This window comes from Anopheles marshallii, chromosome 2, assembly GCF_943734725.1.
Source record: "Anopheles marshallii chromosome 2, idAnoMarsDA_429_01, whole genome shotgun sequence".
NCBI lineage: Eukaryota > Metazoa > Arthropoda > Insecta > Diptera > Culicidae > Anopheles > Anopheles marshallii.
Genome location: NC_071326.1, coordinates 31,212,505 through 31,238,049, shown reverse-complemented (window position 1 = coordinate 31,238,049; position 25,545 = coordinate 31,212,505). Strand labels below are relative to the sequence as shown.

General features: G+C 45.7%; 1 protein-coding gene across 1 annotated transcript in view; it reads right to left on the bottom strand.

Moving 5' to 3' along the window:
- LOC128709164 (serine/arginine repetitive matrix protein 2) overlaps window positions 1-25,545 on the bottom strand; it is a 59,397-nt gene that overhangs the window by 33,034 nt on the left and 818 nt on the right. The window lies entirely within an intron of this gene.

The following is a 25,545-nucleotide window of genomic DNA, read 5'->3' as shown; positions in this document are numbered from 1 at the left end:
AAGTGGCGGGGAAGGATTGGAAGGATTGGCCGGCAGGGGGCGCTATAAACTGCAGAAAAATAACCTCATCATAGCCAATCACACATGTGTGCGAGGAGCGAAGTGTTTCGTGGACGCGGTGCAAAAACCGTCCTCCCTGGAGTCTTGTGCGGTGTGTGTGTGTGTGTTTGCGGCCAATCTTAAGCGAAGTGATTAATGACGGCGAGTGACAAGTTGCGAGTGTTTCTTTCTTCATTGCAACGCGCCATCGAACCGTGCACGGATCGTGTGTACGACCGTTTTTCGGTCGGTTGTTAAACGGGGAAACTCTTGCAAACGGAGCACTTGCACACTTGCGTTCGGTTTCATCTGTTGCGCGTTGCTTAACGTGATTGGTGCGGACGGACGGTGTGAGGTAATTGTGAACAGGGGAAAACGGGGGCTAGATATTCGTCCGCTAGTGCTGGATCGTTTCAGGTGGTAGGTGTCGGTACGCAAGCAGGGAGTCGTTGGAATCGAGTTTTGGAGAACGACTTTTCGTCGATACACACTGCCGACCGAGTGTGATTGTGTGATTTGTTCTTTTGCACTGTACCACGAGATTGGAACACATTTATAATTGGCACTCATTTAAAATTAAGTAGCGAAGATGATTCGAATCTTGAAGACCAAAGGCGTTTTTCATTGAATATTTTTACATATTTCTAGGGGTTCTTAGTACAGAAAAGATATGTAACAGCTAGATACGGCACAATTTATTAACCTCAAAATTTAATTTGATAAAAATGAAGTGTATCTAATATTTTTATTTAACTGAGCATGCCCGGGATAAGGCAGTAGACAAAGAGGAAATGCCTTGAGGAGTTTGTACTCCATGCAGGCATTATGGGACTGAAAATATGGCTGAGGGCCGAATAAAAAAAATAAATATAAATAATAAATGAATATAATATTTTTATTTCATACTAAAATTCATCATAACATAATAGCTTAAAACCCTAATTTTTATTGAGCTATTAAATCATAAAATGTCCCCAATGTGTAGAGGTTTTCTACCATTATATGAAGTTGCGGTCAAATCTGCGGGTACTCTATACAGTAAAAGAAGAATGTTAATAGCAATATTAAATGAAATAGAGGGGATAATATCCATTTTCCCATTGTTAATCGTCGGTTCAAGCTCACGCACAAGATCATTAGATGTTGGGTCTGTTTATGGAGACGCATGGTAACTTTCAATAAAACAGTACTCATGTTTCTAATTTCGATATGAAATTCCCCACATCTTCAAATGAAACTACCGCTCAACACATGCAAGTCCACTTTGAAGTACGTATCTTCCATTTCCCTTCTGAAACGCAATGGAAGAACAATAACTGCTGCAATATTGACAAAATATAAATAAACAAACATCGCTATCTCGGTGCGCAATCAATATATCCGCCACATCTTCCGTGCCGGGTGTTGCAGTACCCGTATGCTGCACATTATTGCAAGTGCATACACCACACCGAGCACCAGCATTCCTAGAGCAGCGTGTGTTTGTGCAGCGTCTTCCGTGCCTACGCGCAAACAAAGAACGACGAAAAACGCATAAAACACACATTTATTTTTAATCACCCACCAACCAACCCACCATCACCACCGTCGCATTCGGATGCAACCGTGACACCCATTCATGTACAGCGAGGCGTGCGCGCACAGGACGCATGGAATCGCATGCAGAACTTAGTACCGTGCGTTGCGGATCTGTTTGCGATCCGGTCAATGCAGCTGGAAGGCACGTGTGACACCCCGGAAAGATGGCAACCCGGGTGGGGGTTGGTGGGTTTGTTGTATTATTTTAGCAGCAAGCGATCGGCTCCGCTTGTTCGATAAAACGTTACGTTTGGAGGATGTCGGAAAATAGCAGTGCCCACCCCTACACTAATCTGCACACCCGGTTGGTGGTGTACTACAAGCACAAACACACGGTCAAAGAAAGACTTTACGCCAAAGATCGCACTGTTGTAGCGTTGGATAATAGCTGCGTTCGCATTGAAAACGGTATCGTTACCGTCTCTCAACGCTGCCTTTGACTATGGGTGATTTATTATCTGCGGCTTTTACACATTCCACTTTCCACGTTCTCGCCTGTTTCTGCACTATTTGCTGTGCGCAGCAGTACGTTTTATGTCACCCCGAAAAGTATGCACTCGCCTGCATATCAACAGCCTTCAAGAAAGTGAAACATTATTTCGAAAAAGAAAAGGGGAAAAAAAATACAGCCACAACTGGAAAACCTCCCTATCCTAGTCCTTGCGCTGTTCCGTGCTTCGAGTGCAGGTTCCTCTCCCTCCTCGGACTCGGTTACGGTTTAATTAACCCTCGCACACCCCGAAAGGTGGCAAGGGTTAACTGCAGCTAACCCGAGCCCCAGGGGCGAACGCTGTACGAAGTTGTTTAATGCCTTCTGCTGTTGCTGCTGAAACGGTTCTTGACGGTACTCCAATGAAGTCACTAGCGGCTCACCCGCCGACCCATAGCCAACCACCCCATCACCCCCTCACCTTCCACGATCGTAAATCAAACCCAGCCCAGCCCGACGCCACTGCTTCTTGCCGCTTCCCATCCAGCCAGCAGCCTAGTGTGCTATTTGCAATTTTGTCACAGTAAATTAAATTCAACCCAAAGAAAAACAACACATCACAACGGCCGTGTTCGGATGTGGACGAGGAGGTTCCTCCGCATGGAAGCTGACACAGGCGGGCGAGTGTTTCGTGATGCACACTTCGGACGGTGCAGATCGTATCCGGTAGATTGGCGGTTACCAGAAATAGCAACTGAAAGCGAAACATGGGAGGAGCATCTTCATTCCAGTGGCATCCGTCACAACCCGTACGCGTGGTACATTTCCAGCGCTAGGGCAAAGGGGAGGGGGGCACATGCCGTGCAACGACCGAAACCACACCAGGAAGCTCAGAATAAACTTGACGGGGGGGCCCTCGGAAATGTTACGCACCGAAACATCATCCAAAATAGAAACTACATCCTATTACGACGGGATATTCGCGATAGAAATAAAACTCCGCCCGTTGCAGTTCGTTTCCCCTTCCTTGAGGGTGTGTTTGTTGCGATGCAGCTTGCATGCAGGGAGCTCTGCTTTTCAAATGCATGCCCTTATCGGTGCACTGAATGAATCCGATGAATTTGGAGTTCCTCGGGCACCAGGTGCCACACAGTGAGGGGATGGCTTAAATTGATCGTGCAAGGAATCTGCCCTTTTCTTGTGTTACTGATCTTCCTTTGCTTCCTCGCGATCCGAACCAGATGGAAGATGGTCGCGTTGGGAAGGAAAGTGCAATACACCCAGCCATGTCCTGTTTTGCGGAGGGATTGCAAGTGTTAAACGGTGGATGCAACACGTGCAGCAAGCATCCTTCGAACTGCATCACGATGCGATACCGCGCGGCCCTATTTGACGGTTGTACTATTTTTTTGCTGCTGTTTTCAGATGGTTCGCTTGTTGCATTTTAGCACTCGTGCTATGATTTCAAATGTCACGGACATGTTTCCCCTCCTTCGAACAGATGATGCCACCGATGGTGATCACCGTTGGTGTTACCGCGCACTGTATGTAAAAAAAAAGCCATGTTGGTAGATTTTTGTGACGCTTCCTTTGTGGTTTGCACAAGGGTCAAGGGTTTGTACAAACCAAGCTTGGCTGGTTTTGTGTTCCAACTATCCTATCCCGTAGAGAGGTTAAGTATCACCTATCTTTCGAGCCATGCGTACAAATCCATCCCGCTTGCTGTAACGCTCTGTACAACGACAAGCCAACAACCCAATTCCAAAACAACACAAATCCGATCGGAATTGATTATTAGCTGTTAAGGGCAGGAAATGGAAAATTAAGCATATCATTTCACGCCCCTAACATTCATCCGTTCTGCTGGAAACCACACGAAATGAGGCGCAGTTGGAACGTGCCAAAGTTCACTGACATTGCGTTTTCTGGCTGTGGAACGAGAGAAAACAAAACGGCACATTGCCATTCGAATCTAATAACATCATCCCAAACAACTTGCTAAAAGATCGGTCCTTTGATTTTCCGTTCCGTGTGTTCCGGATTCGTTCGCTCTTTTGCTGTTTTTTTTAGCACCGGTGTACTTTCGCCATGTTTCACCCTCGTTTTTGTACGCCTGTGTGCCGAATGATACAGATCACCCCGGATGAGCGATTCGATCCGGTGTCGTAAGGAGTGGAATTATTACAGGAGTTTTGCAAATGTTAGAACAAAGCAAGCGACTGAGCAAACAATGGCAGCAGATGACAGTTTAATGGCCGCCGGATGACATGGAAAGCGCATCAGACATAACACGTTCGCAGCACATGATAGCACACGATGCCACTAAGGTGGTGTCAGTGAAGTGAACATTTGTTTTCAGGGTACACTTTGACAGTGAGACTATTAATGATTTGAATTGAAGAAATATGTGTTACAATTTTTGTTACAATACATTCTATTCAATGCACTAAATACATAAAAAATAATCATTTGCTTAAAACATGCATCGTCTCCTTACTGGCTTCGTGATATCATGTGGTACAATTGTGCTATCAAGTGATCTCTACCAAAAATGGCTAGAAAAAAGTTTAAGAGCAGACAAATGATGTATTTTTAGTGCGTCAATTATTAGTTTTCAAGTGATTGAAGGTACAGTTAAAACAACAACAAAATTAAAATATCAGAAAACTTTATAAAACGTAACATATTAGTATTTTTGTTGTTGTTGTAATTAATCAATTCAAATGTGACAATATAAACCAGAGGATTAAAATGACGAAAAGTAATTATTAGAGATGAATGAATGGAAAACTAGACGAGAACCTCATGACATGTAAATTAATACTGTGATGTTTTTATTTCTCATACATAACATCGGATTTCTTACGTCTGCTTTACAGGGAAGTTAAGTTTTTAAAAGTGATAACATTTTAGTACAATCCAATCAAGAAAAAAAATTGAAAAAAAAAAAACAAATAACAGCCCCGGCATACGAAAACATCAAACCGCATAAAAGACACAATGAATGCGCGCAAAGCAAAACTATCTGCACCGGCTTGAACTGGCAAAAGATTATAAATAAATGATTGCGGCAGAGAGGCATTAATAAAAACAGCACCCCAAACAGCACTGCACAGTCACCACAAGCACAATATGCAACCTCGGGTGTTGGTGTGGCGCACGCCAGCATACCCGCAAACACTACATTATCCTGTGCCAGCGAGAACGGGAAAAGAACAAAATCACTGAACAAAACGTGCACAGTGCGCTGTGCAAGTTCCGTTTCCCCTGGTCGGGTGGAATATGCATCCCCTTTTCGGTAGGGTAGGTGGGACCGGTTTTTTATTATAATTGTAATACGTGTGTTTGACACAGATATAATAATAATTTGTTCGCGGGCACACAAACGTGGCACAATTCTCGAAGGGCACTGCCGTTTGGCCGAAGTCAACGACGAGTTTTAGAATTGGCTGCACGAGCGGAAATGGTGCACCGCGAGCACAGGCACGAGCCCACTGAAAATCACAAAACCAAGCCTTTGCTCTTGTTGTTTTTTTGTTTTTTGTTTTCGTACGTTGTGTTCCAGTGTGTTTATAGGTTTTTTTTTGTTGGTGTTGTGTATACACTTGTAACTGACATCCGAACTGATGGTAACGCTTGAGCCCGGTGCTGGAAGTGGAGCTTAAACATCCCGTGTTTACATACCGGTCTTTGATCTGGTGGTGTCGTGTTCGTAACATCATGCAAAACGACAACCAAATAGTGACAATTACGGTGGCCTTCTCCTGCGCACCAGTCTTCGGGAGAGCCTGGCGAAGTGATCCATCCGCCGAGCCCTGCCACAGCCGTTTTGCGCAACATAAATCGTTTATAACGTTTTCACTTGATTGTTATATCGCTTATTAAAACATAGTTATCGGCGAGGGTGGGTAGCTTGCACGGACAAGCCGCTAAACAGTGCTGCCACAATGCCGGCTAGTGAGGCGACGTCATGCGAGAAGACGCAATGGTGTGTTCTTGGGATGCAATTTGTCCGTCTCGTTTAATGATAATGGTCGGTTGGGGCCATCTTCGCCGGGGTTCGTCTTAAGGCGAAAGCAGATTATCTTTGCAGCGCTGGCAGAGGGTCAGGGGGCCGTTGGGGTTTGCGTTGGATAATATGTGTTACTTAATTGCGGCAGAAGAAAGTCCGCTCAGAGATGCTTGACTGCGATGCAAGATTGTCGCTGTGTGGAGATTAATAATAGGACGCTTATTGTGAGGTAAATTGTAGTGATGCTGTGCGTACGTAGCTAGCAGTAAATATCATAATTGAAAACAAAGGATTGGATACGACAGTGGAGTGAGTATGAATGTTGCTCCTGGAGTAGGAAGACATACAGCGAAGCACTGTAGGACGAGTTTATGGTTTTGTTATCGAATTAAGCTCATTCTCCAAGAATAAATACAAAGCTTGCTATAGAAACAAAATTCTTCAATTGAAATAGCTAATTATGACATGTTTTTCGCATGAAACATAACTGCATGGACACTTGTATTTGCGGATGTAACAATATCCTTGGAGTATACCAATACTAGTAATCATATCTCCTTCACTCATACTTATTATATTTATGAACAAATTCTAAGATTTGTGTTTGAATTGTAAAAAGTTATGTTTTCAAATGACTAACATTATATATCTATTAATTCCCCATTAACCATTTGATATTAAATTGTATTGTCTTGTATTATTAATTGTATTGTCTTGGTATTGTTTTGTTGCACACTGTAGATCATCACTGTAATATCATTATTAAATCACGATAAACAAAGAGACAGGAAGTAGATAGGTATAAAAGGGCCTAAATTGTGCAACAGGTAATCCGCATATCGTCTTCACCCGTGTTTCCTTATACGGACAGTTCATTAAACCCTATGCTTCCCAGAATTGGCAAACCTTGGTAACGCCATGAAAAAGCCATCCACGCTTCGTTCTCTCTCACAATGCCAGCTCGCGGGCTTTACCCACCTCCTGTAAGCAACCGAAAAGGTTACAGAAATTCACTTAAATGCGTAACACGTGTTTGGCAGCTTTGCCTCTCCAGCCTTCTAACAACTCCACTCACCGTCCCCAGCCGATCGACGAACCGGACCCCGATGGATTCGTCAAGATAAAGCATCACGGTGGTACGGGGAAAACTTCACCGAAAGCAGCACGTGTACGCTAATGCACCACACACTGTTGATGCGTAGACACCTATAGACTGTGCAGCTTAAAAGCTTAATTGATTTTAAAGTCTAACGGTACTAGGGCGTCCCCGTCACCGAACCGGGCCAAGCCCAACATGGTGCGACTGGACGCGCCGTTGTTCTTGGGCCCCTGGCTAAGAAAGCGTCCCGGGGCAGCTCCCCGAACTGCAAGCAGTGGAACATTGGGAAAAAGGGAGAATAAGGGCAATGTCTTCCACTAAAACGGTTGGGCACTAAAACCAGCGCCAAATGGGCACCGTGATTTGATGACCGTTTGCATCCACCATCACCACCGCATGTCAATGGCGTCCCTTGTTCTGCCTGCTTGCGCCCGATAGTTAATCGGTCTGTGTGTATGTTGGTGTATGCTCGCTATCGCGTTATGCGTTATGTTCGCGCTTCATCGGTGATTCGGGCCGATGAGTAGCCCCCCCCCCCCCCCACCGCTTGGAGCCCGCGATATGGCGAACCGAAAGAGGCACGTCTTTATTTATTCAAATGACGAATTAAAATGTTACTATCGTTCACTTTACAACCAGCCAATTGCCAAGGGTTGGTTGGGCTTAAGTTTCATGTTGCTCAGCCGCCTTTTGGTGTTCTTGTCCGTTCCTTTTATTTTCTGTTTATTTTACGAGCAGCGCGGGGTTGGATGGTGAGCGAAAAAAAAAAAATAAATGCAAACAAGGGAGAACAAAAAAAATCTTGTTTCGTACCGGGTAGTTTTGGGAGAAGGTTTATGAGTGAAGGGTAGCAGCGCGCACCGCCCCGAAGAAAGTACTTTCGCATAAACTTCTGCACCCGAGCACAGTAGCAATGATAACAAATTCAAGCGTTAATGCATTCGTGGAAGTATACCGATGTAACATGTACGGATGGTAACAACCATCACGACACGAGATGCACCACACAAGCATCGATAAGAATCTCCTCCACCAGCAGAACAGCAACTGCCGGGAAGGCAGAAACACTCGTGCTTTCGGTTGGCAGTGATCACGCAAAGAGGTTTTCGAGGTTATGATTTCTGGTCCGTTTTCTTCCTCTTCCTTTTGCTGCTGCTGCCTTCGGTGAGGTGGTGAAGTTTGGTGGGGTGAAGGGTTTTGGACAAAACGGGATGATTATGCTTGTATGTTTAATCGTACCTCGCGCTTTACGGCTCCACCCCGGGTACGGCCCGAAGCGGAGCAAGCTTCAGCAGGTTCGTACCTGTTGGGCTGCACCGTGGAAGGTTTGTGTGCGCTGTTCTGTTTGTCGTACGAGCGGAGAATTTGATAGCGAAGGATGGTTTCATGTTTCACGATATTGAGCTCGAGGCGTGCTGTAGGCGGGTAATGCGAAGGGAAATTAAGAAAAGTATGCATATGGATTGCAAGTACATGGTAAGGTTCATGCCAGGGACTTCAATAATTTTGATGAATAGCTGTACTAAAATTAGGCGCGAAGAAAATTCTAAGATGTAAAGCAGAGAGATTCTATTTCTGTAATATTCGATCCTTAGTACTTCACAAAAATATCATTTAAATTCACATCAAATTTAAGTAAATAATCTAAAATCAGACAGAGTAAAGTGGTTGAGTAATTTTTACATCCAAGTTCATGACATAAATCCTCAAATATTCTTTTAACCTTAGTCCTCTTAGACACCTTAGATAACTTCTTCCCCAAAGAGCCGCCAGTGATTTTTTAACGTCAAAGCCTTACGATAAACTGGTACCTAAAGGTACGTAAAGGTACACAACCCTATCACTAACGGAAGCCATACGATCCCTTCTCGACACAAGTATCGATTCGCTGGCCCGCATATATATCCGGCACACGAACCGAACCGTATGGAAATGAGGAGGATACACTTGTTTTATGTTTTTTTCTTCCTATTTTCACGAGCCACTGCTCGCGGCCTTTCTCAGGATTCACATCGCCATGGTGTTCGGTGTTCAATTACATTAGACTTGATTACATTTGATGAGCTTTCTTCGGCCGAACATGTTGCCATTGCTGCCAGTGTTCGTGTCACTGAGGGTGCTGAGTTGAGTATCTGACTATCGATAGCCATGTTTCCTTTCCCAGGGCGTCCGTAATAATGATACTTTTTCCCTTTCGCCTGTGGGTGCTCACAAAGTGGAGCACGCAAAGGTAAGGAATTACTATGTGTGAGATAAATCTCATAAAAGAACGAAAAGAAAGAGCAACTCAATACTTCATTTTTCCGCTTTTCTATGGGAAAGGTTTTTGGGGTTCGGAGATCGGGTTAAAGGTGATGTAAACGTGTCATCATATCGTTCAATTTCGGTTGAATCTGTCAACCAGAGCGAATGGTGCCCCCGGGGCAATGCAAGGCAAATCAAGGTGCTATCGAAACCATCACTCATCAGCTAGAATCGTGTCAGTGAAACAGGCCGTATCAATTTTCAGACAACGCACCCGCAAACCGTTGACGTAACAATGGTCGGAACAGAAACGAAATGGAAATGAGATAAGGAAAAGGCTTTATGGAAAACCCAAACGGAACGCGTTTTTGTTTCCATCAGTCCATGAATAATAAATTATCATCTCAAGAAGGATTTCTTCAACCGACGCTCGACAAAATCAACAATTATTCAACAGTACACCAGCTGCGCTGCGTTACAAAATTAAATAACCCACCTTAATTGTCCCACGAGATCCCAACGGGCACAAATTACACTATAACACAGCTCACTTCCGTTCATCCAACCACGAAAGCGAAAGAAAAACGCGCGCAAAAAAAAACAGTAACTCCAACGCACGGTCGATGCACTTGGCGACACGAACGACTCGTCGAACGCACGCGAAACGGACATTTAATTCGGTGCACCCAGCTCCACTCGAAGCGCAAAAGCGAACGAAACAAAAACAACGAACGAAACAAAAACGACAAAAGAAGCGGATTTACCGCACAATTATGACCACAGAACGAAGGCAAGATGCTCGGTGTTGGACGGACACAGAAAAGGAAACATTTTCTTAGCTAATTTAATGACCGATGCTGGTGGCGAAGCGTTGGAACAAAACCCCGGGTTCGTCAAGCATTTGGAGCATGGGTGGGTAATTAAATAATCGAAAGTGTGGTGTCGGCCAGAATGAAAGCGTTCGGAGGGGAGGTTGCTTCTTGGAAAATTCTTCCCACACCCGATGGGCCGGAAGGAAAAGCGCGTCCCCAGGTGCATGACCGCGCGCTGCGAAGCGAATAATACTATCGCTTTAATTATTATCTTCCACCCAGCCACCCGCCAATGGGATGGTGCGCGCCAAGAATGGGCATCATTTTTAATGATCCTTTTAAAGGATTGTCTCCGAGACCTCGGGGTGACCGTTTTTGGGTGAAGCGGCGTGAATGGTCACCCGGAAACATTTCACCAAGGATTCGTGCTTTGCGCGATAGCTCAATACGCAGTGCTTGCTGGCGCGTGCTGTCTGTTATTTCAACCATTTTACTCACGATCAGCCCCATCAAAGGACCTGAGCCATGCGGTGTACGGCAAGAAGCGCAATAAAGCTTAATCCCTTTAAAGTCATTTATAGCGGCATGGCAATGACACGGATGAGGTGCTTCCATTGCTTCCATTGACACGCGGGATTAATGTTAGGGATCGCCATTGTCTGCCTTTATTTACCTAAAATTACTGATCTTACTCAACATGCGCACAAATAATGGTGCCGCGTTTGGCAGTGTGAAAAGTAAGCGATGCGAAACATTAGCCGTGCCCATCACATTCGCCAGATAGGGGATCCATCATACAGCCCCACTAGACGGTGGCTGTGTGTATGGTCACTAACCTACCCCACGGCGCGGGGTTTGGGATTAACATTTCGTTTTGTTTCGTCCGTCTGTTTGCTTTCGCCTGGATGCGTCTGTTTGCACTCGGTGCAGTGAGTCACACCTTTCCGACTTCGTTACTTTTAAAAGAGTCCAAAGCACCAGGCCGAATCAGAGAACCTGTTTGTCGGATGACACATTCCACCGGTACCGTTCGTTGGTTTTGTTGTGGTCCTTTGGATGATTAGGCAACGAACGCGGGACAGTGTGCGATGCGTGACTAATGGTGCACATGTAGATGATTTTTTTTTGTGTGGCAAAATCTGCTCTGTTGAGTGGATGTAGATGTTTTACATTGCAATTAAGCTCTTTGCACAAATGGGACCGTTTGCATCGAGAAGGGAAAGGAAAGGAAAAGCAGGAAAAGTAGTTGATCTATCCAAAGCATTTACATCAGCTCAATTCAATTGCAATTCCACCGGGTTTCCGATATGTCTGATCGTACCAGATCATTCCTTTCTAAAAGGTACAATTGGCACGTGCTTCTTCATCACGCCCATCAGTTGGATAATTCCCATCTTCACTGGGAGTTGAAGGTTAGGGGAGATCTTCTTCGGATTAAGGAGCAAAAGCTACATGAACGTATTTTACTGCTTCAAAGTTTGGCATCCACCCTACCTGCCCCTCACGAATGTCAGCATGTCTGTAACATCTGTTCTTGGTTATTATTGAATTCATCTGCCCGTGATTGAAACCAAGATGTGCGTGATGAAAGCAGATATGGTTTGAGTTTCCTACAAGGTCCCTTTCTACCCATACTCCCTGAAACCTGCTTAGTCTGGTGAAACTTATCTCTTTGGGCTGTCGATATGGTTTTCTGATCCAGAAACAAAACCAAAAAAAAAGTACTCCAAAACTCGCATAGTTCGCAGAATTCAATTTCATGCTCGCTTCCCACTAATGACGTTTCGTTCGGCAGGCTTCATGGATATGAACCTGCCAACGAGCGTCATGTTCGCAGCATGAATCATTATGCGTCGGAACAAAAGGGGGGGTATAACCGGGTGGCAAAAGGTGAGCAGCATTATAAGAAAAAATATGTACATTAAATCCCTTTTTCGATGGTAGCCAGCAGCCCCAACGGTAGCAGCTTCTGCATTCGTTCTTCAGCATTCAACAGCGAATCTTTTGTGTCGGGCAGCATCTGGATCTTTGCTTTCCGCTTGTGTTTTTTTTTTCTTCTCTTCTACACCATATCCAATCCATCGCCACAATTCGTTCTTGTAGACGTTTCTTGCCGCAGTACGCTGCCGAAGCTTTTGCGATGATTATCCATCCACGACGGTTGATAATCGTCGGCCGTCTGTACAGCGCCGTTTATACACACCGCGGTGGACAGGGCTCCACCAAGCGTGCGGGAAGAACGGCCGCTCCACGGGACGGCCATCGTCCATTATCTTTCCCACTCGCGGTACGCAACCTCCCAGGGGGGTTGGCCTATTGGGTAGCTTACCGATCATGATATCGGCTACCGTTTTGCGCTTGCGAGAAAGCAACCACCAGCAGGAAAAATAAAACCCATCGCTGTGAGATTTGCGTAGCGTAGGACGTGCAGAAGTGAAAGAACCAAGAATAAATCGGCCGGCGATGATGCGATCCGTGAGTTTTGAGCTGGTTCAGGTGAAAGAGCCTCCCGACGGTGGCCGGGCCTGGGTGGCAACCGTGGCAAAGTAAGCAATGAACAAGATAAATCGTCCGACCGAAAGCAACATTCGAACCGAATGGAAAATGGTAAGAAAAACAAAAAGATAAACAAGAAGAAGAAACCAACAAGCGTGCACACACACACACACACGCGCGCGCTTCTGAACCTTCAGCAACTCGTTGGGCACGCGTGAGAACGCGGGTGAAGGAGATAAAAACAAAAAAACGCAAACGGAATAAACATGTTTTAACATAAATTGAGCTACTGGTGTTGCGGTTATGGAAGGTTCGTCGCTTGCTCGGTTTTTTGTAAATACCTTCCCACCCTTCAGCAGTGAGTGCAGCAACAATCAATCCGATTCGATGTCGTCTATTCGACAGGTAGGTGAGCAACTTCCATAGTGAAAGAAAGAAATAAATAAATGAATCATAGCTCCCGCCTCGCGTTGGGCACTTTAATGCCTCCCCTTTAGTTACAAACGCACCTTTCTCCCGACCCCGCGATAACATCTTTTATTTCATGGCTCGTGCCAGATTTGTTCGCTTTCTTCGCTTCGCCGCTGGCTGTGTGTTCTTTGGTACGATAAAATCCACGATTCTGCACATCTTTAACCAACGGGGTACAAAGCATCAATAAGGCCCAATTCTATGCGCTTCAACTAGTGCCCATGGCAAGACTACGCTTTAACCATAACCAATCATTCCCGCTGACTAGTTGCTGACCGCTGAGGAAACCCAAACCGATTAGCAACAGCCGATTGAATGGTACGGGACTTTTTCTACCAGCATTGAGAACGAATGCAAGCAGCATAAATAATACATCTCCGCACCCTGTTGTGGGTAAAGCAAACGATTAACCGTACGAAATTGATCGATTCCTACGAAATTCTGTTCCATCCGGAGTGATGGGATGCGAAATGTTTATTGCTTATCATTGCTGCGATGAAGTGGTAAAAATGATATCAGCCAAAGCTTTACACTATTACCACTGGACTCGGTCAGTGCGCATTTAGATGGACCGATGCATGCAGCAATGATGGTTAGTAATGGAATGGCAACGATTGGATACGTATTTATCAAACCTTCGTTCGATATTTTTTTTTGCAAGCTCTTTAATCGAAATGTATCATCTCCAAGCATGTTTTCCAATTTGTACCGTATGCTCATCAATCATGGGTGGATTGCAGTATGCTAATAACGTTCGATTAAGGTTATGGGTTATTTTTAGTGCTGCCATTGATTACACGTGCGGTTCGATGGTTATTATTGTTTCTTGATGAAAAAACTTGTTTCCCATATGCAAAGCAGACTTTTCGAGAGTACCAGGATACATATTTCAATTCTATCCGATAGTTAGTTCTCCATGAACATAGTCCTTCAAGTCGCTAGTACGTAGAGTAAAGTCAAAGTAAGCTTGAATGCTTGTCACGGCATTAAACTTACAGGTATGTTCTACTTCAAGGCTCACTGAATATTCTTAATTGTCGAGATGTTAAATTTGGTCCCTTTGATTTTTTATCATAATTTTAGGAAAGTACCATGAAAGCAGTTTTTATGGGGTAAATTGTTTAGGTTTCGCCAAGTTTTGAATTATCATAATCTGTTATCTTTGTGCTCATGGATGGGCTCTAAACAAAAGAGCCATAATTTGAGCCGTTTAGATACAGTATATCTGAACTGCAATATAATCTAATATTAAAGTATATTGCATGATATTTAATAATATTAATATTAAAATATTTATTATATAATATTAAAATATTTAAATTTAACTGACTGACTTTCCAGCTAAGAGGTCAAATACATCTAATCAGCAAGCAAGAGAATGAAGAAGAAGAAGAAAAAGAAGAAGAAAAGAAGATCTTCAAAGTCTTTGAACTACTCAACTTTTACAACTAGTGTTCTGTTTCTGTGATCAATTACTACTGCCCAGGTCAGGTGTGGCCTACGAGTAAGTTTTCAACCTTTTTACAATGATACAACAATTAAAATTTTTTTATACAACATTTTTTTTAAATGATACAATATGTTTTAACATTCTCCAGGTGTCTTAACTAGTAGAGCTAGCAATTGTAAAAGAGAGCACATCACATGCATCATTTATGTAAAAGAGGAACAGCAAATAATTCAATTATTTGCCACCGCCACCGTATGGTAATACAGGGCTGCCGGAGATCGGACTGGATAAGCATAGTTCGATCTTTGTCGATCGATCTTTGATTAATAGTACAATTATAATAACAAAACAAAATTCCAATTGGACATAGTTCATAATGGTTCAGAGTCCATCATTAAACAAAATGTTTTGAAAACAAATCAAAAATAAAGCAAAGCGTAGTTAATTTCTTCCTCGTTATATCGACGAGTAAATATCTCAACTCTAATAAAGTCCAGTAAGCAAAACGAAGCGTTTCCCTGCAGTAATAATTCAACAGTGGTTAGACCACTCACGTTAAGCATTGTTTTTGGAAGCTCTAACACAGCCTATCCGTCCATTCTAAGCTGCATACGGTGCAGTTTATCCATTCCAGCAACTATCACAACGGGTTGTGTTATTTCACCGCGTGTACACGAATCCCCGCACGACTAGCAGCCCTTGCGGTACGGCTATCAAAAAATGGGGTGTTAAAAAAGACGGGGGAATCGAAAACGCTTTGCTTTGTGGTGGGTTCCACAATTAACTTTGCGCACCACGCAAACGATCCGCCGAGTGTTTAACCGGGTGTTCCGAGCCTAGTTGTGCGGAAAAATAGTTCCACCGCAGCAACCGGTACGGCACCCAACACAGCCCGTGGCGGATAAAGTCGCTGGGGCACTGCAGAGCGGCGGAGAGAGAGAAAAAATGAACAAATTCCTCACCAAAACCGACAAACCGGTGCAACAAAGAAACGTTAGTGCGGAACCAACGCAACGGTGCAAGTGTTACTTCCAATCGTGGTGGATGGTGCTCGGGTCGGGTTGAAGGGAGATGGTCTGCAGCGTGGCGCAGCGTGTAGGCAAACCGCGAACGGAGTCACTGTGAGTCATATTTCCACACACACACACACGCATACATGCAAGTGGTGGTTTAATTCTCGGTTCGATTCGTCCGAGTCGCGCTTCGGTCATAGATCATGCACCGTTTAAATTGTCATTTCCTGACCCCTTCCGCAGGCAGGTTCTTCCGCTATGTTGCCGCCCCCGGTGTGAGCTTTGTTTACTGACTCAAAGTGCCCAACCGTGCGGACTTCATTTTGCTAATCGAACCGATGCCCACGGTGTCATAATTCACCTAACCCGCTCGATTTCACGACGATGCGGATGTGGCCAACCGGGTGGAAGTGTGCTGGCCCGAACTCGATGGACGCTCGTTAAATATGATTTAACACCTTAAACCTGGCGCGTGATGCTGTGTTGCTGCGTGAATTGTCGAGCAGAAGCTGTATTTCCCCAAGGATTCCTACGCGCGAGACCTCTTCTTATCACTGCATTCGGTAGCCACCTCCCTCCGCAAAAGGGTGGCAATTAATTAGGTAATTAACATGTTCGCTGAATGCAAGCCTCGTAGCATCCACCACATCATTTACGCCTGTTCGAAGAGCTGGCTGCCCAACGCGGCCCGATCAGACGGACTGACGCCTGGACAGGCGTACCGGAAGCATTAGAAGATTGGTTTCCCTTCCGATGGTTGCATGCGTTTTCTTGCTTTGTTGATGGTGGAGGTAGGTGTGGGGGCGGGTGTCGCGGTGTCAAGGGGTTGATGTACCGTGTGGTTGTTGCTACGTGCTGGCAACTGTAAATAATTGATGCAACCACCGTCCGCAGCGCATCCATCGGGGTGAATCATATTTGCCACCCGAGCACGGTCCTTTCTGTTTGATTGCGTCCTGTTTAAAGTGTACTGCACTTGGTGCGCTGATGCAACTGATGTTAATGCAGCATTCACTTCCGACTGTCTGTATGTTGTGCAGCGATCTTTAAAGTCGAACGATTGCCATTAAACTTTTATGCGATTGAAGGAACAAATGTGCATTAAATTAAAGCTTTTTGAAGATGTAAGAAAACAAACAAGAATGGTCCAAAGAACAAATAAGTTTGGAGTTTTCGTTGACAACTTGCGTCAAAATTAAATTGACGTGATTTAAAAATGTGAAGGATTGCTCTGGAGTTGTTTCATGTTGTCCAAAAACTAGACAAGGCTACGCTTCTTTGGGAAAGCACCGCAGTCAAACGATGCCCACACTATAAACTCCGACCACACGTAGCTTATGATTCACGCTTCATACCGTGAATCACCAACATAACCAGCCGGCAAGATCACCTTACCTTACCTTACCCTTACCTACGAACGAATATCTAACTGCACTCCACTAATGAACCCTTTAAATCTGTCACGGAAGGATTGTCTCCAATGGTGGAGGCAACAGGGTCACTGCGGGTCAAGTGTTTGAGGTCGAAACGAATCTTGAAACGGACGTCCGCACGGACCCCTTTTTCGGGGACACATGGAACGGCACCAACATCACCCGATCGCACCATGTTGGTTAATTAAAACGGTTTTTACACCGCCATTAACGGTGCAACAAACCGATCCGATAAGCGTGCACCGATGGCAACGATCGAAACAGAGGCAAAAATGGATACCACACCATGCACCCGACACCATGTAAGGATGCACCCGACTGATTGATCTTCAAGGTGGAGATATTGCGCTTCGTACAACAGCGCTGAATTAAAAAAAAAAAACACACGATGCCGCACATCCACGATAGTGCCACGGCGTGAGTGACCCGTGCTGGGGTGGCCGCAGCATAGAAAGAGTTGTCAATGTCAAGTTCGATCCATGCACGCGTACGTCCGAGCGCGGGTTATGTTCGGTTGTTTATGGTGCTTGGCATGTTTGGCCGCGTGAAGGGAAACACCGTTACCGGACCCCGATGGCGTTAGCATGGCGTCAAATGGCGGGTTCGATCAGTTTAGGCATTGGCTGCCGAAGGATTAGCCACGAATGGCCATGGAAATGCGGAAGTTTCTGGGCTGGCATGCTGACGCATGAACGCATTCCACCAGCCATCGAAAGCTTAACATGGGAACGTGGGTTCTCGGTGTGTGAGAATGGTTTTCGCTGACCGGTCACACTATGCGAAGGAAATCCGCACTAATCACTCGTCAAAAACCGGGTAGTTCGCAGTAGATTAGGGCTGTTTGTGACGCGATGGAAAAGGTAAATGTGGAACCGACAGAAGCTTTAGCAAATGACTGATTGATCCTTTGTTTGATCCCCAGTCCGCACGCATATGGAACGACGTATTCGCCTCGGTGTGGTGCTATACTGCCAGCTAATTAGCGGTGAGCAATGGTAATAAATCATGCAAGTACTTGCTCCACTCTTTAATTGTTGAATAAATCCATTCTTCATAATATATGCAAAAACCAAAAATGGCCGACTTCACAACTATTCCTCTGGAGGAAAAGATCATTCTTGAACTGCTTTTGCCGATTTCCCTCACTTCACAAATATAGTTTAAATCTGCTGGAAGAATTCTCGCACCTTGCTTCGACCGTTGCAAACCCGAACCACATAAAACCACTGTCCCAACGAACCGTGGACAAAAGAATTCCTTTTATGGCCGGCCGGTCATTAACACATCCTCCACCGGGCATAGAAATTAATTAAGATAACCGTACCCCGACGGTATCGCCGTTCGCAAAATGCACTTCCATTGCAACGGTTGGCCGCGGGTGCGTTTTAATTAGCACCGACACGGCCGTGCCGGTGTGGGCAATGGTGCTGAGTGCGGGCTGGCGTTGGCCAGATAAGCGCAATTGCATTGACATTGGCCGCCTCGTACGGCACCCGGCACGCCGTGGGTGACTCGTCCATAGTGTACGCCATTTCTCCGCCGTTAACGTTTCAAGTGCAAGTGCACGGATGCGTGAAGGTTACATTCGAGCGCCCACGGAGATGATGTTTGTTTGAGCGATTATTGGTGGTTGACGTCCGAACCGGTTAAGAGGTGTCCGGGCTGCGCGAGAACCGTTCTTCCCGCTTAGCAATTAGAACGTGCGAGCGTTAAACAGCTTTCGGGCGGCATTTCTTGCGGTGCTGTAAAATTAAATTTATTGCACACAAATATTTCACCCTTTCTACCAGCAGCACGGTCAATGCTAATCGAACTCGTGGGAAACAAGCCGTACATCGCACGCGCTTTATTGCCAGAAAAGGGTGCCCTTAGCCCAAGTCCCTCGCCCTCACTTCAAGGTGCCATCATTTGTTAATTTTACGCTTCATTGCAACATCTTTCCAGATTTGCTCGCCAGATGCACTGGCAGGAGCGGTAGTGCAATAAATGTGTCTTTTGTTGGTGTTATTGGCGTGCGGAACGCGGCTAGCTTTGCGTGTTTTGATGTACCTTCGACCGGTGCAGGGAAACAAAAAAAGCGGATGTGTGGATCAAATCGGCACCGTTGTATTGATTGCCGTCGCTCCCAGTACCGTCGGTTTGAAGTGATTCATACCCCACTGCCGGCCAACGAGTTGATAATCCGAACCGACGAGCTGGTGCTGGCTGTTCGCCCGGCTTTGCTGTGGTGCAGATTCACCATGGTGAAAGGGCAGCCCCCGGTGCACATGGCCGGACAGATTTGAGTGTTTAATTTATTCCGGCGCGCATAAAGATGGACGCTTAATTTTTCGCATTCCACCCATCTCATACCACTCGTAAAAAGGTGGCTCAAAAAATAAAAAAGAATCATTCCTTTTTCCCCGTTTGGCAAAACCTGTACGCTGGACCGATTGGAAGCTGAGCAGAGGAGCGATGAGTAATAAAAAAACAAACCACTCCACTAGATCGCCATCGCCACAGAACAACGCAATAAGCAGTGCATGCACAATAAGGTGCAATGTAGCGCATGAACCTCGGGGGTCTTGAGGGGGAGGGGGGGGGGGGGGGGGGGGGGGTGCATCGGTGGGAAAAAAAACTAAAGTTCATCGAGAGTGCAGGAAACTAAATCGAACGATCTTTAGCGTCGATCGGGGAACAGGGCTTGGATCGGGAACGTAGCAATGAAACACGCGCGTCACTCGACAAGAGATGAGTCACAGTTGGGTAGTTGGGGATCGAATCGTGAGGGGAGGAAGCAAAACGGGGGTAGAAGATACGACAGGTCCAGAAGATGTTTGTCCAAGAACAACAGCCAAGTCTTGTCGCTTGTGCGCGATGCAAGTCCCTTGTCTTTGCTCGATGAAAGTACGATGGCAGCGTGTGAGCGGCGACGCTCATCAGTGAGCAGTTTTTCCTGCTCATTTGCGAACACCTCGAAGAACAGGGGTGAGATGAGCTTGCAACAGCTTTCTGACTCACGTGCACGTGCCGTTCGTTTCAACTTGCTCCCATAACAACGAGGCTGCATCGAACTAGTGCAGTGAGCTTAAAAATTGAAAATATTAACCAAACGGAGGCAGAATTTATTTCACCCCCAAGGCGGGTGTTTGTGAAGATACGTTAAAGGAAAAGTATAACATGACGTAGGCATGTTTTTCACCGCGCTCTCTGCAACGCAGGGAAAGGTGAACATCGACCGGTAAATGAGTTTTTCGAGCTGAAAGCGTGAGCAGAATAGTCTTCGGTAAAGAATCGACTAAACTCTTTAAATGGAACCAGTGAACTTGTAAGTTTGAGCCTGCCAAAACTGCAACGGGAAAAATGGAATGGTACAGGTTGCTAAAGGGGGCTCGGTTTTGCGTTACACCGGTTCTTAGTATACGCGGCAGAACGTGCCCGGCTACACTTTCCTCGCCATCGGAATGACGCAGCATCCGCACAGAACCAACGATGATTGCTTGATTTCGTAGACGAAATTTTGACACGGTGACGGTGTAAGTTTTCGTTTCCTTCGAAACCACTACAAACCGAAGCCCGTTCGGATGCACGAGCGGAAAACAGAGGCAAGGGAGGGACTCACCGGCTTCGGAAAGCTTCCACACTCCGGTGCATGGAAAACCAGGGAACGATTACATTTTCGACACTCAATGGAGCTGGAAATTGAATTTTTTGGAACCATTTTCTGGTGAGACTTTTCTCTTCCTTCTTGGCACGAAGTGTCTGTGTGTGTGTTTGTGAGAAATCGATTAGCGTCCTGTGATGCGGTGTACGTGCCCTCACACAGGAATGGATTAGTGCTCGAAGAAGCGATGAGAGATGTCTTTGTGCTGGGTGATGGGATGGAAATTAACGTATTCATTTACAGCTACAACGTCGAGGCAGCAGATCGCCACGCCTCGGTAGCAATCGGGACTCGTGTGCTTGTTGTTAATTTAAATTGACCGTTGCACGAATTGATTTCCCCCCCACACACACACCCAATCACACGGGGGTTGTCTGAGAAAAAGGGGTTCATATGGACGGGAGGACCCATTTGTTGCGCTCACCGGCACACGCTCGTTATAAACAGATCAATTTGTTGCTTTTCTTAGATAATTTATGCGTTAATTATCGTAATGTGCGAAGGCGAAAAACAACGCCTGCGGGATCTGCTTTACCCGACCCGACCACTCACCAATGTCACCGTGAAGAAACAACAATTGATCACGAGCGTGTCTTTTAAATCCCATTTCCCGCACCTCATCAACGCTAAACAACCATGTCGCCGCGGCTGACGAAGCTTTGGTAATGAATGAAAATCATTAAAATTTAACTTTCTGGCTCCACGCGGTGGTGTGAAGAACCTCCCCCCCCCTTCCGGCAGCCATGTAGTTTGGTGTGTCGCTACATACAGCATCTAGTTATTGATTTGTTTTCCTTTCTCGCCGTCACGCACGAAAGCCATTCCCGTACGGGAGAGTGCAGAAGGTTTGCCCTCGAGTCTCTTGTGCAGGCCACCGCACCATCTTACACCGACCAGGAACAAATCTAAACTAATGGCTCACATTTCACACCCAGCCGAAGGGGTGTTGAAGAACGTTGAACATGCAAAAACAAAAACAAATAGCCATACGTCCAAAACCGATGAGTGACAGCAAGACACGGGACCGAGGCATTTCCGGGGAAAATCCCTTCAATCATGCTTTACGTTCTACGGTGCAGATGATGCGGATCGATGCGTTCTCGATGGTTGGGTGTATACATTTTGGCATATTCCAATACATTATCTGACCGAGGGATTTTTGTTAACGGAGGATGTAATTCTTTTCCCATTTTTTTTTTGGTCCATCCCCACGAGCACCCAGCTCAAGATGTGTTGGTATTAAAGAATAGAATATTCAATGCAAACAACAGCAAAAAAAAAAACCGAAGCAAAACCGAAGATCCCAAAGCAAATATTAGAAGAAAACATCGTCCTCTTTGCTCTTTTGTACCGATCATGCTGTGTCTTGATTGAATCATTAATCTTCAACGCCGAAGCATCCGTTTACTCCCGGCCCATGACACTTGTCGCTAGGGAACGTTCCGATACAATTCACAAAGGAGCAGGCGAAACCGATGCGCACACAGCACCGTAACAGCACATTTTGCACCAGAACATCACGATACCCTTGATCGCAGATGGACGGATGGATGGAACAAACGTAAATAAATATTTTCTCCTTTCACCGCACGCAATGTTTAGCCAAGTAGCGCGAGTAGCGAACTCGCCGGCGGACTTGTTGGCACCGGATCTTGCCGGGCGTGTGCCAAACCCGGGGGCACACGATGACTGAAACGTTCCCCCACCGGGAACCGGCAAGCAAATTTGTCTCGCGCAACAGTCTGACCGACTGACTCGGTTCGATGCTGGATGATTGATTCTGTGTGCAGTGTGGTTTTGCTTTTTTGTTTGCATTGCGCTCGCCAATCGGTTTGTTTATCGAACTCCGCTCGACATGAATATGTATATTCATGTTTATTTTCTCCCAAAACAACCAACCTCAACCTCTTTGGGTGGGTTGCTGGCATTGGGTCAGGAATTTGCCGTACGCTTTTGAGTCATTTATTGTGCGCAGAATAAAGAACGGCAGGAGGCAAATCATGAGTCTAGCAGTGAGATTCGGTTGTGGCGATCTTGCAGCTTATATTAGCCACTTGAAGTTTGTCCACAAATTTACTCTTTTTGCTGCAGGTCAAGGTCCACCATTAAGCCATTCCTAATGATATTGGATCACTTTGCTGACCTTAAGAATCTTCCTTTCAGCCGAAATTCCACAAGCACTTTAAAATTCAAACCACAAACAAAAAAACACTTCCGACCGCTCATTCCACACGGAAGCAAACAGAACACGCTTCCGTTGCAGCCACCATAGCAAACGGTTCTTCACTTTCAACCGCGTTTAACAGTAACCCTGCGACATTCCACTTGAGATCGCGAGCGTCATCGACCATCAACCGGGGGCGTTACCGTCGACACTTCGCGTTTGCGATTCGATTTCGCAACATGCATGCGGAGCGCAAACAAAGCCGTAGACCGACCCGACGCCACCGTCCGGCACGTGGTCGAGGGTGGGGTAAGTGCACCGGACTGCAACAAAGCGAGCCATTTTACGTCATCTCGACCCGTATGGTTATCGAAAATTAATTTCCATCAACTCGTCTACGACGGGGCGATTACGGCACGGGAAATGCAAATGGGAAATGCAACACACACTCCGGAAGGAAGGAAAGAAAATGCATCCAGTTCTTGGGTGCGGAGTTCTGGTGTGCGCAGGTATACAAAGTTATGTTTTGCAAAAACCTGATCGATGCCGGTTAGCCTTGAAAATGGTGCCCGCACCAGCGTTACCGCATGCGTTACAATCGAAAGACAGACAGCTCGACGGCAGGTTGCTGTGTTGGTGCGCTAGCAGAGCGTAATCCGATCTATCGCTGTTAGACGCGATAACCCCACCGTGGCCGACACCGGCATTGGTGTTCCGTAAGCTTTTGACATGCGCCAGATCGTAACGGAAACAAAAGACACCGTAACGGGTGGCTTAATGACACTCGTGAACCCCTCAGAAATGCAAGACGCACCAAACTCTTGAAGGGAGCGATAAAAGAGCTATAAAAAATCGTTCCCTTAAGGCCAATGGCGAGCAAACCGTACAGGACAGCCTTCAACACATTCGCCGTCCTTTCAGAAACGATCGTAAAACACGAAACAAAATGCTGCTTCGGCCGGGCGGGGAACAAAATTCGAATTACCGGAGCAAGCAACGAAAACAGCTCCAAAAACCGTCCCAAAAATGCCCGCCTGGCACGGGGCGCCTGCGCGACGTCACATCGAGCACAAAAAGTCGTCGAGTGTTCAATTAGTTAATAGAAGATTGATAGGCTAATATAAATATTTATGTAACGGGTATGATGATGTTGTGATGCCTTTTCCAACCCCGGGCTTTCGCGCGTGAACACGGGCACGCAAGCGCAACGTTAAATTAGTCGTAAAACATCACACGACCAGCTAGAAGCCAGAATGAAACTGATCCTGTACGCGGGCAGGACAAAGGCGAATAAATTAGCATATTATGAGCTTGGTGTGTGAGTGTGGTACGTAGTACACCCGCCCCCACCCTTAGCTAGCCCCCCCGTCACGCATCACCATCCAGTGTGAACTGGTTGAATGGAGCTTGAAGCTCGCAAAACCCATTCGTTACAACCCCTCCCCCGCTTTCGTTTAGCGGACGGATTTGCATCTTACACGGCCAGACAGCGGTGCGGTGTGTTTGCATTGGGGAACGGTACCATTATTGCAACTCTAATCACTTAAAGCAGCGAGTCCGGCGGACTCGTAAAAATCCGATTACGCCTCCAGATGGGGTGGGGGATGGAGGGATGGCAGTCACACGGAGGACAAATAAAACTATCACCCAAAATTACCATCGGTCATCGGAACGCGCGCGTCCTAGACGCACACATTTCGATGATTAATTTATCAAACCATCGAACGGTCGAACGGTAACCAATCAGTCATAAAGCGACCCACATACCGGAACTACATGCGCTTCCGTTTGCGTGTTTGGGTGGCATATTTAGAAATAACGCAAAATATGATTAATTCCACCAGCTTCTGGTGGGGGAAGCGATGGAAAATGCATTCGTTCCACGGACCCGATGCACCATCGCGCGTGCAATTGGGATGGCCGGGCCGGGATCGAGACGTAAAAACGAGGTTTCATAAAATGTTGGTAGAACCAAGCAGTACCGACGGTTGTGTAATGAGCGTCATTTGAAGCAGGTAAGCGATTAGATGTTGCTTGCAAGCGGGGAGAATTGTAATCACTTATCGATTGCTTAGCATTACGAAATCGAATGGGAGTTTTTTTTTGTGTCGAAATTGAATTTCCATGTACACGCATTACGCATTAATTAGTACAAGTCACCTCAATGTTGATGATAGAGATAGGGAAACAGTTTATGATGCAAGTTAAATCTGTCGGAATATCTGAAAAGGACAATTCTTTGGTCTTTTGGTGAATTTTTGAAGTTTGAAGTGAAGTTTTGAATTAACTCTCAACAATATTCGATTCATTTGTAACTCTTTAGGAAAGACAAACTATTAGACTGGATGGTATACATTAGTCAACAAAGTCTTTGTATAGATGACACGTTTAAGCGCCCAAATAAATAACCTCACCCTCCGGATGTTCTGATGTCTATTTCTGAAGACTACTTCCCTATATTTCCCAACTCCTTATCTTTTTAATTTTTAACTTCTTTTAGAGTCAACTGAGGTATTAGATGTAGAACAGCACACATTTCTTATCATTACTTGCGGTTTATCTGTGCCAATTAAGTAAGCTCTGGGTGCCCCCATTGGACTTTTTACAAACGTTTAAGTCCAGAAAAAAAGTACTCTTGACACACTCCTAATCGGAAGCTTA